At 57.3% G+C, this 4,657-nt stretch overlaps 1 protein-coding gene across 1 annotated transcript in view; it reads right to left on the bottom strand.

The window, feature by feature from the left end:
* KLHL26 (kelch like family member 26) overlaps positions 1 to 758 on the bottom strand; it is a 17,935-nt gene extending 17,177 nt beyond the window's left edge. The window contains 1 exon segment of the mRNA XM_031064991.1: positions 658 to 758. The gene's annotated coding sequence lies outside the window, so the exon portion shown is untranslated.
* Between the last annotated feature and the right edge of the window lie 3,899 nt (positions 759 to 4,657).

Here is a 4,657-nt window from a genome sequence, read left to right as displayed (position 1 = left end):
CGGGCTCCGCTCCGAGCCCGCCGGGCCTGGCGCCGCCCCGCCGCCACCGCCACCGCCGTGTCACCGCCCCGCGGGAGAGCGGGGCTGGCACCTCTGCACGGGGACGGGGGACCGGGGCTGGCACGTCTCCCCGGGGATGGGGAACCAGGGGCTGTCACCTCCCTGCAGGTTTGGGGGACCGGGGGTTGTCACCTCCCCACAGGAATGGGGAACCGGGGGCTGTCACCTCCCCGTGGCCGAGGTGAGGGGGGCTCTGTGACCCCCCCAGACTGTGGGGACCGGGACTCTGTCACCCCCCAGTGAGGATTTGAGGCTCTGTCACCGCCTCCTGGCTGAGAGGATCGGGGCTCTGTCCGCACGGATGTCCCAGGAGATGTCCCCGCCCTGCAGCTGCGGGGTCGCAGGGGTCTGTCACCACCTCACAGGCCACCAGCTCCTTCCCTCCGAGCATTATCCAGCCGATGTCCTTCTTTGCCGCAGCCTGGAAATCCCAGCACTTCCCTCGGGATTCCACCTGCGGACCGCTCCGTGTCACCTGCGGGACACGTGCAGCCAGCCAGGACTGCGGGGACAGCCCTGGCAGGGGACAAAACCTCCTGCCAGGCCACTCGGAGCAGCGTTTTTGGCCAGCGGCCGCGCGTGCAGGAGCAGCAGTACCCTCCAGAGGGTGCAGTCCTGTCGCCGGAGCTCGCCGCGCCTCCCGGTGCCAAATCCGCCTCCGTCCCCACACATGGTCGGCATCAGAGCCCTCCCAGCTCTCCCCAAAGCCACCGAGGCCACGCGGGGTCCGTGTAATTCCTAAAGCCGCCTCGCATCTGCTCGAGGGGGCATTCCAGGCATCAGTGGGAATCAGGAAATTATTCGTAGCGCTGGCCCTGCCAACGGCCCGGGGTAGATTTCTTTGATTTCCCATGCTCGGTGTCCACATCTGTAGAAGGGAAAGGGGGGAATTCGTACATGAGAATAAACGCGCTTGGAAAGCCGTGAAAACTCCCTTTCAAGTCAGCCTGATGAAAACTTCATGTTCTGGAGCTCTTTGCTTCGAGGGGAGCAATCTGTTTCGAAGAGGAAAAGCTGTGTATTTTTCTTATTTAAACGTCCTAAATCTGCTGGAGCATTAAAAATATTTGGCATTTCCACAGCACATTTCATTCCCAGCTCCGAATGCGTTTTGCAGACACTCATTAATTAAGCCTCGCAAAACCTTGGGGAGAAAGGGAAGCAGTGCTTATTAATTTGCTATTTGTGTTGCTGCAGCGCACGGAGACCCCGGCCAGGACCTCGGGGCCTTGTTATTTCAGACACGACCTGCACAGAGGAGGAGCTGTCAGCAGGGGAAGAGGCTGTGGATGGACCCTCCTGGTGTTCCAGCCCCCGTCCCTTCTGGAATTTGGAGCTGCAGGAGCTCTCCCCCAGCTGTGCTCTTTTTGTTGTTCTGGTGTTTGGGGGGAGCTCCTGCCCCTCCTTCCCAACACCTCGTGGTTGTCCCACTTCCAGCTCGGCTTCATCTGACACCTTCCCCTTCCTCTGGGGGTCACTTTATGGAATCTCAGAGTTATTTAGGTTGGAAAAGACCTCCAAGACCACCGAGTCCAAGCTGTGACTGATCCCCAGCTTGTCCCCAGCCCAGAGCTCTGAGTGCCACCTCCACGAGCTCCTTGGACACCTGCAGGCGTGGGCGCTCCAAACCGCCCTGGGCAGCCCCTTCCAGAGCCTCACCATCCTTCCCATGAGGAAATTTCCCCAAAACCCAGCCTGAGGCCGTTCCCTCTGGTCCTGGTGTCCCCTGGGAGCTGAGTCTGACCCCCCCAAGCTGTCCTGTCCTGTCAGGAGAGCCCCAAAGTCCCCCCTGAGCCTCCTTTTCTCCTTCTGAGCCCCTTCCCAGCTGCCCCTCACCTGTTCAGCGCACCCTGCTCTGTGAAAGACTTCAAACAAACGCTGCCCCTCTGTTATTTTTAGGTCCCACCTGATATTTTTAGGTCTCCCCTGCTATTTGAAGTGCAGCTATTTCTGTCCCCACAGGGCTGTGCCCTCTCCGTCCCAGGTGTGGTGGCAGAGCTGTGAATGTTTCACCTCCGCTTCCCCTGCAGGAAAAGCAGGGCCGGGCTGGATGCTGTAAATGCCTTTCACGTGTTCCCCAGATCCCAGTTAAATGGAACCCCAGAAGGTCTCTCAAAGCAGGAAAAATGCATTTATAAGACCCTGGAAGGAAGATGTATTCCATAACGACTCTGGTGACCAGGCGTGCTGACTTGTGTCATGTGGAGAAGGAGCCAAGGGGGGGATTTCTTGTTATTTCATATTGCTGATGGGATTTTACCTCTGGCAGCAAATCCAGGAACTTTTTAGTTACCATTATTGTTTGATTTTATGGGCCATTTGATATTTATTTTTATTTCTCTTCATTATTTGTTGAGTGCACTTAGCCCCCTTCCCCAAGCAGCCTGCCTTATATCTAAGGTGAATTTTATGACCAGTGTTAGCACAGCAATCTGAGCAACTCACACAACTGTAATATATTTATCCTGTGCACTCAGTACATCCAGGCAGGCCTGGAATTCCTACTGTGGAGAGCAGTGGTCTGCCTGGAAAATCCCAACTCTAACTAGACTGCGTTTAAAAAAAAAAAAAAGGAATAAACTCAGAACTATTCTACATTATTCTCTTTACATTCTTCTTCTTTCTGATCTTGATGTCAAGCCTTCAGGATCTATTTGACTCATATTTTCACCTTTTTTTTTTTTTTTTGGTTTGTTTTTCCCCTTGCAAAACATGAGGTCTCTCCGTGTACCTTTTGCTGCAAGCCAAGCTCTTGCGTATCCCACGGCTCCCACAGCTGGACTTTAAAATCCACAGCCAGCACTGGGAGAGTAATGACAAAATCATGAGCTGGCAGCTCTGCCTTTCCCTTAGACCTCCTGATTTCATCCTGCTCGGGAGCGAGAATTCCTCACAGCTCCCAGCACCAGCATCCAGGGGTTTTATTCTTTTTTTTTTCCAATTTTTGTTAGATTTTTCCCAGCACGGGATTTTTTTCCCCTAATTCTTGTTACGTTTCTGGCTGCTCTATTTTCCCTCGTTGTGGAGGAGGCTGCGATGACCTCCCTCACTCCTCCTGGGTGACACGCCAGCTCTGTCTCCTGCCTGCCCTGAGGGTGTGGTGGGGTTTCTCAGTGCCTGTGCTTCTCCCTGCGTTTATTCCCTCTGGATTTCTGCTCCGCTGCTCCCTGCTAATCCCTGGGTAATCCTGGCAGAGCGTGAGCCTGGGGAAGGTCAGGAGCACAGGCTGGGGTGTGGCTGCTGCGCCAGCAGGATGGAGCAGCCCTTCTCCCTCCCTCCCTCCCTTTTGTCCTGCCCCTTTGGATGCATTTCCCCGTGGAGATGTTGGAGATGTTTGATCTGCATGGGCTGGTGGAGGCGGATCCTCCATCCCCTCCTTCCCCTGCAGCTCCAACTCTGCCAGGGCCCACGGCAGAAAGAGAATTCCATGGTGGGGAGCGGGCACCGAGGGCAGGGATGTGACACCCTCAAGGATGTGGGACCCTCAAGGATGTGGGACCCTCAGGGATGTGAGACCCTCAGGGATGTGAGATCCCTCAGGGATGTGGGACCCTCAAGGATGTGAGACCCTCAGGGATGTGGGACCCTCAGGGATGTGGGACCCTCAGGGATGTGAGACCCTCAGGGATGTGGGACCCTCAAGGATGTGGGACCCCTAAGGATGTGGGACCCTCAGGGATGTGGGACCCTCAGGGATGTGAGACCCCCAGAGATGTGGGGACCCTCAGGGATGTGGGACCCTCAGGGATGTGGGACCCTCAGGGATGTGAGACCGTCAGGGATGTGGGACCCCTAAGGATGTGGGACCCTCAGAGATGTGGGACCCCCAAGGATGTTGGACCCCCAGAGATGTGGGATACCAATGGATGTGAGACCCCTCAGGGATGTGGGATCCCCAAGTCCCTCAGGATGAGCTCTGTGGGCTCCCACCATCCTGGGGTGCAGCCGAGCCCCGCAGGTCCCAAATTCCCCAATTTCAGAGACAATCCAACAGAACCAGCACGAAACCCGGGGACAGCAGCATCCCTTCCGTGCCAGGATGGAGCCAGCCCGGCTCTCTGGCTGGATGCCCACCCCTGGCAGTGTCCCCCACGCTGGGGAGCAGCAGTGCCCCCTTCCCCAGCAGGGATGGAGCAGGAGTGTGGGGATGCTGTGCCCTGTGAGGAGCAGGACGCAGAGCCATGCAGGGTCTGGCCTGGGGGAAGGATCAACACCTTCTGGCAGGAATCTTGGGCTCCTTCCAGCCCCTCATGGACAGCTGACCCCCTCAGGAGCTGGCTCCCTCTCAGCTGGCAGCCTTGGCCATTCCCAGCTCCGTTTGGCACCGCGGCCAGGCCATGATCCCGCAGGTCCCCTCCGTGTCCCACACGTGTCACCCCCAAAGCAGGGATGGCTGCAGGGGCTGCAGCACCAGCCCAGCCCATCGGGGAGCCTGGTTCCCACCCTGCCAAAGCCAGCTTGGCTGTGCTCCTCACCTGGCAGGAGAACACAGGAACGAGCGCGGAGCAAAGCCCCTCGTGGTTCCGAGCAGCGACAGTGAAGGCCAGGGGATGGAAAATGCCTGTCCTGGCTGTTGGAAAATGCCTGTCCTGGCTGT

The sequence above is a fragment of the Geospiza fortis genome, unplaced genomic scaffold (assembly GCF_000277835.1).
Source record: "Geospiza fortis unplaced genomic scaffold, GeoFor_1.0 scaffold685, whole genome shotgun sequence".
Classification (NCBI taxonomy): Eukaryota; Metazoa; Chordata; class Aves; order Passeriformes; family Thraupidae; genus Geospiza; species Geospiza fortis.
This window is presented reverse-complemented; position numbering and strand designations above follow the sequence as displayed.